Source organism: Natator depressus, chromosome 9 (genome assembly GCF_965152275.1).
Source record: "Natator depressus isolate rNatDep1 chromosome 9, rNatDep2.hap1, whole genome shotgun sequence".
In the NCBI taxonomy this organism is placed as follows: Eukaryota; Metazoa; Chordata; order Testudines; family Cheloniidae; genus Natator; species Natator depressus.
The window spans coordinates 101,491,849-101,504,120 of NC_134242.1; positions in this window are offsets into that span (position 1 = coordinate 101,491,849).

A 12,272-nucleotide genomic window follows, 5' to 3' on the forward strand; every position below is an offset into this window, starting at 1 on the left:
CTGCCAATCTCAGCTTCAGGAGCTGGGCTTGGAGAATTCACTGAAGTTTGTGCCTTGCAGATCTCTTCAGACTCTTCTGGTGAGGTGGAAATAGGAAGAGCAGAACTGCTATTCCTGCTTCCAACACAGAGCTAGTAGAAGCTTTTTCTCTTGTTAAAATGTGTTCGAAACTGGAAATATGAGTATTCTCAGATGCTGTATCCTGAAGTCTCAAGCTCCTTGTGCCGTTTTGCTGTCTGAGAAGCAAACAGGCTGCTTCAGCAAGGGATACTTTTTGTGGGGGAGAAGGTAAGTGGGCAACATGAGACCATGTGTAACTTGCCGGAGCTATTAAATGAGAAGGGAGATCGAATCAGGACAGTTCCAAATGCCTCGCCCTAATGGGGGCAGGAGATTGAAACTGTATTGTCTCGAGTGCCAGTACACTGTTTGCAATGACTTTGCTTCAGTAGGTAGAAGCTTGAAATTATGATAACCCTACTTACCCTGGGAATTCTGTGATTAGTTATGTTGTTTCAGGGTATAAACCAGCCTCCATGAATGGGGTGGCTAGCAAGAAGCCTTTCCTGGATCAGGCTATTCCATTACCACTGCTGCTTCTTGCACCTTTCTCCAAAACACTTGGTACTGGACTAGATGGCCCTCTGAGCTGATCTAATATGACAATTCCCGTTTCTAACCATAGTGGAGAGGGTGGGTTCTGCAGCTACATCATGTCCTGCTAAGATGTTTTTATTGGAACTGATGTAGTAGTTTTGTCACTTGTTTCTTTTTGGGTTACGTTGGCTTGGTAGGTATTTGAGGTCCTGGATTGTTGTGTAGTTGAGTTGTCTGGAAAGCTGCCTAATCTTTGCACCCTACTGATGGGACAATAGGGTCATGTGTCTGAGTTACAGCTGATCTGTCCCACCTCTCTGCATAGGGCTGAAACAGGTACAATGTGGTGTGATCAATACCTAGAGTTTCTAACTTCATAATGTGTGTGGAAAGGCAAGATAAAATGTCTAGGTAATCTGATAACCTCTGCCATGCTGCCTCTCTGCTTTTTTGCTTGTTACTGAACTTCAGAAGCAGGAGAAAGATGTCTTAGGAAAACTGGGACTGCTCAAGCACTGGAGTCAGCTGTTGTGACCTTTCCCTTCACCACAGTAATAATGTAAGATAAGGGCTAGACTGGCTAACCTTTTTCTAAGAGTACAGAGACAAAAACAGGGTGTGAGGATGGCGGGGAAAGGGGGACTTAGCGCTGCTCAAAGTTCATCTTACAAGCCAAAAGATACATCCAGTGGCAGCTACTCAGCTACAGGCCAAAACTCCTCTCTCTGGTATGTATGTTTCTGAGATAGCTTTATTCTAATTTGAATGCCTTTTTAAAGCAAGGTGGGGAGCAGACTAAAAAACTATCTGAGACTTTTACAAGGGAACTGTCAGGAAAAGTCAGTAACACGGGATTGTTATGCATGTCACTGAGAAGAAACTGCAGCAGAGACCAGTTGCGGGATAATTTCCAAGGGTGCTGTGCATTAGGTGGGATGTTAAGGACAGGATGACTTCAGAGCTCATGATGGATGCTGACGAGGTTTTGTTTTGTTAGGGGTCTCTCTACTGCTGACAGCTCAGAATAGGAATGGTGGCTGGAGATGCTGCAGCTGGGCTTAAACTGTTAACTTATGCTCAAAGAAGTGGCTTTTAGTAAGAGGCCATCCAAGGAGCAGGACTTTAGAGAAGGATTTTTTTTTGCTTCTGACAAGCCAAACTCAACCTGCGTGCATAAGAACAGAGCATACTTTTCAATATTACTAGCAGATACATAATTGCAGACTTTGCAGATTCATAGATTCCAGGGCCAGAAGAGACCACTGTGATCTAGTATGACTTCCTGTATAACACAGGCCATAGAACTTTCCCAAAATAATTCCAAGACCAGAGCTTTTAGAAAAACGTCCAACCTTGATTTTAAAATTGTTGGTGACAGAGAAGCCACTGTCACCCTTGGTAAATTGTTCCAGTGATTAATTACTGACATTGTCAAAAATGTACATCTTATTTCCAGTCTGAATTTGTCTGGCTTCAACTTCCAGCTATTGGATTGTGTTATACCTTTCCTTTCTAGACTGTTCTCAAATATCAAATATATTATCAAATATTTGTTCCCCATGCAGATACTTATACACTGTAATCAAGTCACTCCTTAACCTTCTCTTTGTTAAGCTAAGTAGACTGAACTCCCTGAGTCTATTATTATAATGAATGTTTTCCAATCCTTTAATCATTCTCATGGCTATTCTCTAAACCCTCACCAGTTTATCAATGTCTGTCTTGAATTGTGGACACCAGACCTGTATACAGTATCCCAGCATGCCGTGCAGTCGCAGAGAGAGATTAGACAAGGAAGGGTGAAACAATATCTTTTATTGGACCAACTTCTGTGGGTGACCAAGACACGCTTTTGAGCCACACAGAGCTCTTCCTCAGGGCTTGGAAAGCAACACAAGGCCAGGTGGAACTGATTGTTTAGCATAAGTAGTTAGCACATATTGTAAGGGACCATTCAAGGTAGACTGGACCATTAACACCTCTGCAGTCATAGGACCAAAAGGGGCAGGGTGGGTGGTTAATGAGTTACACAAAGTTGTAAGAAGCCATACATCCAGCGTCTGTTCAATCCATGATTTTTAGTGTCTAGCTAAATAATAAATTTAAGTTCCCAGGCTTGTCTTTTGAAAGTGCTGTGTAGGTTTCCTTTCAGGATGAGGACTGGTACATCAGATATAGAGTGATCGCTTTGTGAAAAGTAAAAAGAAAAGGAGGACTTGTGGCACCTTAGAGACTAACCAATTTATTTGAGCATAAGCTTTCGTGAGCTACAGCTCACTTCATCAGATGCATACTGTGGAAACTGAAGTGAGCTGTAGCTCACGAAAGCTTATGCTCAAATAAATTGGTTAGTCTCTAAGGTGCCACAAGTACTCCTTTTCTTTTTGCGAATACAGACTAATAGGGCTGTTACTCTGAAACCTGTCTTTGTGAAAAGTGTTCATCTGCAGGTGATGGTATTTTTGTCTTTTTTCAGTTTCCTGTGTGAGTTCATTCTAGAGCATAGTGATTGTCTGTCTGGTTTCACCCACATAGTTACTGGGACAGTTCACTGGATGAGATTACCACATGTTTGATAAGCATGTGCAGTTGTACCAGTTTCAAATACAGAAGTAAAATAACTTCTCTACTCCTAATCGAGATTCCTCTGTTCATGCATCCCAGGAGGGCATTAGCTCTTTTTTGGCCACAGTGTTCCACCATGACCCCCCAAAAATTTTCAGTCACTGCTTCCCAGGATAGAGTCCCCCATTTTGTAAGTATGGGTTACATTCTTTGTTCCTAGCTCTGTGCAGTTGCACTTAGCCATATTAAAAAAATATATTGTTTGCTTGTGCCCAGTTTACCAAGTGATCCAGATTGCTGTGAAGCAGTGACTTGTCCTCTTAATTAATTACCATTTCCCCCAGTTTTTTGTCATCTACAAACTGAGTGATCATTTTGTTTTCTTCCAGGTTGTTAATAAAAAATGTTAAATAGTGTTGGGCCAAGAACAAGTCTGGCAGGACCCCTCTAGAAACACCCACTTTATGATTCCCCATTTCTAATTATATTTTGAGACCTATCAGTTAGCCAGTTTTAAATCCATTTAATGTGTGCTGTGTAAATTTTATATCATTCTACTTTTTTGATCAAAATGTTACCTAGTCAAACACCCTACAGAAGTCTTAAGTGTATGACATCAGCACTACTGCTTTTATCAAGCAAATTTATAATCTCATAAAAAAATCCAATTAGCTTGACAGAATCTATTTTCCATACACCCATGTTGATTAGCATTAATTATTTTATCCTCCTTTCTTTCTTTACTAATTGAGTACTGCATCAGCTGCTCCATTATCTCGCCGGAATTGATGTCTGGCTGACAGACCTGTAATTACTTAGGTCATTCAGTTTATCCTTTTTAAATATTGGTATAACACTTGCTTTCTTCCAGTCTTCTGGAGCTTCCCCCATGCTCAACATTAACAGTCCAGTGAGCCTCTCAGTCAGCTCTTTTTAAAAACTCTTGGATGCAAGTTATCTGGACCTGCTGATTTAAAAATGTCTAACCTAGTAGCTTCTGTTCACAATCTCCAGAGATACTAGTGGAATGGAATGAGTGTTATATGGTATGACTGCAATCATCAGTGTTTTCCCAAATACAGAACAAATACTTATTGAACACCTCTGCCTTTTCTGCGTTACCGTTGGTCATTCTGCCGTTTCTATCTAGTAATGGACCAGCACCACTGTCAGGATTCTTTTTGTTGTTTGCTGATCATCTAGTGTGGAGGCCTCACCTGCATCAGTTCATAATACCTGGACCTCAGCAGGAGGAGACCAGTCATCACATAATTATCTAGAGTGGGTCTAGCCTGCGAAGAATTTCTGCCTCTGCTGAAGGATGCCTTCAGATTCTAAGGGCAATGCAATTGTCAGTGTTACATAAACCACCCGGGCAGTGCACATTCACCTCCTGGATGAGGCGGCCAGGAAGTTTGGGAAGTGATGTAGCTTTATTCCCCCCCTCACTGAGGCTTGGTCTGGAGAAGAGGAAGGTCTGACATTTTAGACCTGGTATCCGGAGCTGATTTTCATTCAGGCAGTTCTTTTAGATGAGCTCTGCACATTGGCACTATTTGCCCACTTTCACCATCTTCTCAGGGTAAGAATTCCTTAATTACTAGATGAAACTGGCCACTCCCCCTGACACCCTCAGAGCCTCACTTGGGGGGAGGAGGGAGTGACTCTGGGATGGACACTGCTCTCCAGAAGCTCGCAATGCAAGCACCTTAATCCCACAAGTGTGAATTTGCAGAGGCTATGTGAAGAACTTCAGCAACTGGTAAGTAACCTTCATTTCTGCGTGTCCATCAGCATGAGCCCTACCAAGAGCATATTGCAGCAGTGTAGCCTAGAGAGATGACAAAGATGAGGACTGAAATGAGAGGGAAAATATAGTCTTTTGGCCACTAACAAGGTAAAGATATATTTCTGTTCTCTGCTGCTACCTGGGACTCCAAGAACAATAATGAGGTCTGGTAAGATTCCTAGATTGCCAGTGAAGTTTGTGAAGCACTGGTATTCGCCATCATCTGAGCAGGCGGGCAGAGTTCACCAGCTCCTCAAAATGCTTCTCACGGTCCATCAACATCACTCCAGTGTGCTCTTGTAGCCTTCATTCAGCTGTTAGAACAGAGCTGAGACTTGCCCAGCTGATGCCAATTATTTCCCTTGGCTCTGTACTGTGTACAAACCGTGTCTCATCATCTTTCTGGTCTCCTAAGACAGCTGCTGTTTAAGGATGTTACATCTCTTACTAGCACTGCTATTTTACATTTTATCTTCTTTAGAATCTTGGGCTCAGTACTAGATGTTCTTGGTGATTGTGCCCCTTGATTCAGAAAATTTTTCAGCTATAAGAAAAAGGTCTGATTTCTCATGAAAAGTTGTTTTGGAATAAGTATTTCCCTGTTGGCTTCTACAGTAAGTTCACTTATTTTCTCTGCTACAGTACTATCCTTTGTACATGTCCCTCATTCTTTGGTTTATGGGGGACTGTAGGCACATGTGCAGCCTTCCTTCTCCTAAATTTAAGAGGTTTTATTTTTTAACTTAATGTTTTTGGCTTACTGCTTTTTACACCTTGCCAGAGTTTGGGTCCTGACTGATTTTAATTTGTTGAGGGAAGATTTCCAGGTTGTTGAATGCCTTTTTAAAAAAGCACTAATAAACTCCTGCCTGTTTCCACTTAGCCAAGTATTCCCTACCCCCTCTTCCCACCACAGCTATGCAAACTCTGCCTCTTGAGGGGGTCTTTTAAATATACTCCAGCCCACACACATGACTTCTTTTACTTTAGGACACAGCCAACTGTTTATTTTGTATAGAAATGCCATACTGGACCAGATTCATAGTCCATCTACTCTTGTGTCTTATCTCAGACATGTTTCAGAGTAGCAGCTGTATTAGTCTGTATCCGCAAAAAGAACAGGAGGACTTGTGGCACCTTAGAGACTAGTAAATTTATTAGAGCATAAGCTTTCGTGGGCTACAGCTCACTTCATCGGATGCATAAAATGGAACATATAATCAGAAGATATATATCTTGATTATCACTACAAAAGTTTTTTTTCTCCTGCTGATAATAGCTCATCTTTAATTAATTAGCCTCTTACAGTTTGTATGGCAATTTCCACCTTTGTGTGTGAGAGAGAGCTATGATCAGCAGGAGAAAAAAACTTTTGTAGTGATAATAAAGATGGCCCATTTAGACCGTTGACAAAAAGATGTGAGGATACTTAACATGGGGAAATAGATTCAATATGTGTAATGACCCAGCCAATCCCAGTCTCTCTTCAAACCCAAGTTAATGGTATCTAGTTTGCATATTAATTCAAGCTCAGCAGTTTCTCATTGGAGTCTCAGAGTAGCAGCCATGTTAGTGTGTATTTGCAAAAAGAAAAGGAGTACTTGTGGCACCTTAGAGACTAACAAATTTATTTGAGCATAAGCTTTCGTGAGCTACAGCATCCGATGAAGTGAGCTGTAGCTCACGAAAGCTTATGCTCAAATAAATTTGTTAGTCTCTAAGGTGCCACAAGTACTCCTTTTCTCAATGGAGTCTGTTTTTGAAGCTTTTCTGTTGCAAAATTGCCACCCTTAAGTCTTTCACTGAGTGAGTGGCCAGAGAGGTTAAAGTGTACTCCTACCGGTTTTTGAACGTTATGATTCCTGATGTCAGATGTGTGTCCATTTATTCTTTTGCTTAGAGACTGTCCGGTTTGGCCAATGTACATGGCAGAGGGGTATTGTTATTTAGAGCTAGTTAGTTAAAGTATAACATGCTGGATCAGAAGGCTAAGGAGTCTGGTTTCAAAAGATGTGGCTCATGCCCAGCAGTATTCCCAGTGTCAGATGCACGTGCCAGATGCTTGGCATGTTTGGGAGAAGGGCATTCTCCCTCTAAATGTCTGATCTGCTCAATATTTGCCACAAGGGCAAAGAAGGACAGAACTGGCTCCAGGCAATTCCATTGCAAAAAGCACTGATGGCAGCGGCCAGTTCTCAGAGACCAGCTTCAACTCCCCCTCTAACCAAATGAGCCAGGGAAAAGCGAGATTCCGCTTCTGTTTCAGACATAGGATCCAAGAGAGTTTAGGGTCTGACAAAGAAGAGAAGGTCTGGATCAGTGACAATCTGTTTCCAGAGTTGTCCCGATTCAGAGAGACTTTGTTGCAGTACCGAGGAAAAATGTGCAGCCCTCATTGGGGTCGGCCTCATTACAAAGAGCTACTCGGAGGGAGAAGGACTTACCGGGAAAGAATCTCATAATGGAGCCAGGCTCTGATTGAAGATTTCAGTGCAGAGTTAGGAGTCATCCCTCTGTGGATCCAACACTATCTGATCCAGAGGAGCCTGCCCTGAGGGTGAGCTCTAAGGATCCAATTAAGAGAACTGAAGAGGGTTTGCTAACTAGCATGCCACCGCATAGCATTACAGTTAAAGCAGTAGTTCGTCAGGCAACTCCGTTCATGGCTCCGTCGACAGTTGAGCCAGTACTGCGTCTCAGGACACGTCACATGAGCTACTACACCCAGTCAGGCTGACTGCTTCTCCGAGAGTCAGCAAAGAACAGGAAAGTGTCAGGAGCCCTGTGCTGCTGTCTTCTTCTAAGACCCCTTCAGGACCCCTGGAGAAGAACTTCTCTCTGCTCTCCTTTTTCAAGAAGATTATTGTCTCTGTTCCCATCAAAGCTGCAAATGGATTGGGGCCAGAAGAGTGATGCAGATTGCAGGTTAGAACCAGGAAAAAATTATCAGTTCACTGCAGCCCCATGGGATCCACAGGCATAAAGGTATTTGCAGCCTGATCCATCAGTGGGGTTTTGACCCGAGTGGCAGGTACCTCCCTGGGCAAAGTGTTCTCACTGGCCATTTCTGGCACCTTATCAGGAAGGACCAATATATGGGGTCAGACCTTCAGCAAGACAGTATGAGGAGGACCTTCAGTTGTCAGATCCAAGGGATAAGGACCAACCAATGCAGCTTACTCAGAACAAGTCACATATGGAAATAGGTGAAATATTATCTGAGGAGGAGGAACTGGAGCTGGAAGAGTCCGATTCAGAATTAACGGATATGCCTTCTCTGGATGAAAATGTGAGGGTCCTCTCAGTATCATCACCAGCAGAAGATGCTGTAGACTTTCATAAGTTAGTATCTTGAATGTTGAAAATATTACATATTCCTTCTGTTAGAATGCAATGATTGCTCCACAGCATCTTCAAAATTTGAGGGGCAACACTCAACAAGTCAGACTTCTCTTGTTAGAGGGATTGCTTCAATCAGCAAAGGCAGTCTGGAAAACTCCCTCAACCACTCAGACTGTCTAAGAAGGCAGACAAATTATATCAGTTCCCTCAAGAATGACTTGCTGTGTTTCATGCTCATCCACCTCCTAATTTGTTGGTGTTTTTGAAGTGGCACTTTATAGATTAAAAGGTGCCCAAGCTCACTCTGCTTCATTGAATAAGGAAAGGAAGAGGCTGGATGCATTAGGGAAAAAAATATTTTTGTCAGCTACATTAAATGTGCACATATTCAACTAACGAAGTTGGCAAAGCTAGGTACCAATACCATTTCTGGAACAAAAAGCCCTCTTTCCTTAATGTGCTCCCAGAGGAACACACACAGTTATCAAATGCCATTTTGACTGAAGGACAGAATGTCGTTAAGCAATAGTTGAGAGAGGCTTTTGACTCCTCAGATACTTCAGCAAGTTCTGTAGCTTTGGCTCACTAAGGAGACATGGATGGGTAAGATCTCGTGAAGGAGTCTCAACAATAAGAAGGATTGAGGACCGTCCATTTGAAGGAGAAGGTCTGTTTAGGATTCAGACTGATGAGGTACTAGAGAAGGGGAACAATGTAAGATCTACTGCCAAGGTTTCCTTAATACAGGGAAGAGGCTGTATTTGACTCTGTTACCCAAGTATCATTGGCAATACCCTCCTTCATCTCCTTCACTTCATTACAATTATCAGAGAATGCCATATCACTGCCAACCTCAACATTTATAACCCACAACACCAGCTACACTAGAGAGACATTTAAACCTTGCAATAATAAAGGGAAAGTTTTTTTTTTTCTTTTTTTCATCTGTGTTCTTTGGTTCCTCCAAGACCACCAGATTTGACAAAAGGACGCAGAGCTTCAAACCAGTCCCCCTTGGACTTTATTTATCCACAGTTTGGGGACTGCTTGTCCTGTTTTTATTACCAGTGGGAGTTGTTGTTAATGGACAGATGAATATTAGAAGTTATTTCATGCAGTTATGCAATTCAGTTCAAAACCTTTCCCTCAGCAACCAACCTACTTCATATCTGGACAGAGAGCAAAGTTATCTCATTTTGTCTAATTAGTAATTAGGTGCAAGAGGTTTTACTTGCATTATTTTCTAATCCCAAAAAAAGATGGAGTTTTGGATTGAAGGAGTTCAAACACTTATAGAAAGAAATTTCACTTCCACATGTTGTCTCTAACTTCTATAATACCTTCTCTTTCCCTCCAGGATTAGTTCACAGGTCTGGACTTAAAAGGTGCATACATCCACATTTCTATAAGATCACGTCAGCAGAAGTACCTGTGTTTCGTTACTGGAGAGGACCATTTTCAGTACAAGGTCATCCTTTTCAGGTTGTCCGCAGCACCCATTGTGCTTTCAAAATGACTGTCTGTTGTGGCAGCATATCTAAGAAGGCGGGGGTGTATGTATATTGTGACAAGGTCGGGCCAGATGGCTATAGGAGAGTAATAGAAGGCAGATATATTAGCCCCAGGTTAAGTAGGTCCCTTTTCCCTGGGTAAAGTAACAGGGAAGGTTCCAGAACAATCAGGAATTGTCTGGAAACAATTCAGACAGGCTGATTAGAGCACCTGCAGCCAATCAAGAAGCTGCTAGACTCAATTAAGGTAGGCTAATCAGGGCACCTGGGTTTAAAAAGGTGCTCACTTCAGTTTGTGTTGCGCATGTGAGGAGCTGGGAGCAAGAGGCACTAGGAGCTGAGAGTGATCATGCGTACTGTTAATGCTTGTACTTCTCAGTCCTCTATCAGACACCAGGAGGAAGGTCCTGTGATGAGAATAAAGAAGGTGTTGGGACGAGGCCATGGGGAAGTATTCCAGGGAGTTTGTAGCTGTCGCACAGCTGTTCTAGGAGGCACTCTAGCCGGCTGCATTCCACAGGCCCTGGGCTGGAACCCAGAGTAGAGGGTGGGCCCAGGTTCCCCCCAAACCTCCCAACTCCTGGTCAGACACAGGAGGAGTTGACCTGGACTGTGGGTTCACGAAAATGGACAAACTGAGGGCTGCTGTGAATCTCCAAGGCGAGCAGATCTGCCAATGAGCGCAAGACCCACCAAGGTAGAGGAGGAACTTTGTCACAATACATGTACCTAGACAATGGGTTAACAAAAGCAGCATCCAGGGAACAGATCTTACTACATGTAAATCAAATATGTTCACTATTTGTCAGTCTGGGATTACATATAATTTGGGGAAAAGTCATGCCTAAACCATAGTCAGAGGATTCTTTTTATAGGAGCCATATTGGATTCAACTGTGGGGAGAGCTTTTCTGAAAGAGGAGAGATGTCAAAATAAAAAGATGTACACATACCACCAAAGATGTACACCACCAAATACCAAGACAATTGATTCTTTTCTTCTTTTGGTTGCCAGGTCTGCTGTATCAACCACAGCACTGATTCCTTATGCTCCTCTCCAGATGAGAGAACCTTCAGCAGTGGTTAGCAAAGAATTACAAATCAGATTTAAACAGCATGCATTGAAAAATATTAATTCCATAACATCATTAATGTGGTGGGCAGACCATCATAATGCAATAATACATGCATCTACCCCAGGATGGGGAGCCTATCTGAACATCAAAACGTTGGTCAGAGATCATTTGTCACCAAAGGAAAGGAACTTACACATCAATATTTTAGAATGGACACAATCAAACTAGCCCTTAGTCTTTTCTACCTCAACTCAGAAACAAAGCAGTTTCAGGTAGTAACAGACTACGACAATGTCATATCTAAACAAACAAATAAGCACTTACTCTGTGAAATTATGCAGGGAGGCCAAGAGTCTTTGTATAGAAGGTGATAGTCATCCAGTAGCAATTCACGTAGCAGCGGAACAGAATGCCATTGCAGCAATAGGAAATTCTAGAGATATTGTTCCAGAGCAGACAGAGGCAAGGAATCAATATTGGATGCTTTCTAATACACTGGGATTGGGGTTTAATGTATGCTTTTCCCCCTCCATATTCTCTTATTTAGAGAGTGATAAGACAGGACAAAGCCTGGGTGATCTTAATAGCACCCATTATGGCCTAGACAACAGTGGTATAAAGATTTGATACATCTGTCAAAAGGATTAGTGGAACCTTTACCACAGACATCGGACTTGTCACAACAAACAGGGAAGGTCTATCATCTGGACCTTTGATCCCTTCTGTTGATTGCATAGGGAATAGACCTTTAGCTGGACTAGAAGAAAGCCTTTAATTAGAAGTACAGCATATACTATTATATTCTAGAAAAGAACCCACACGGAAATGCTATCGTCTTAAATGGAAAAGGTTTGTATTGTGGATTTCCATGTGTAATGTGGCTCGGTATATGGCGCCAATTAATTAAATATTAGAGTATTTATTGTATCTTAAGAAGACACTTCTTTCAGTATCTTCAGTTAAGGTTCATCTCTCGGCCATATCGGCATATCATGCAGCTGTAGAGGGAAAATCAGTTTGTACTAATGATAGAATTAAGGGGTTTATAGAAGGCCCTAATAATTTGTATCCTTCAATAAGAACTCCTATGCCCTTCTGGGATCTTAATGTAGTACTAGCACAATTAATAAGACCTCCCTTTGAACCTCTGGAGAGCTGTTTCATTTATCTGCCAAAACAGTATTTTTGATAGCAATCATTTCCGTAAGATGCATGTGAATTGCATTCACTAATGGCTGATGCACCATTTACTGTGTTTCATAAGGATAAAGAGGTTCTTTGCACTCATTCTAAGTTCTTACCAAAAATAGTCTCTGATTTTCACATATATCGATCTATAATTTTTCCTCAAACCCCATACTCATTATGGAGAGCTAATGCTCTCCTCCCATCT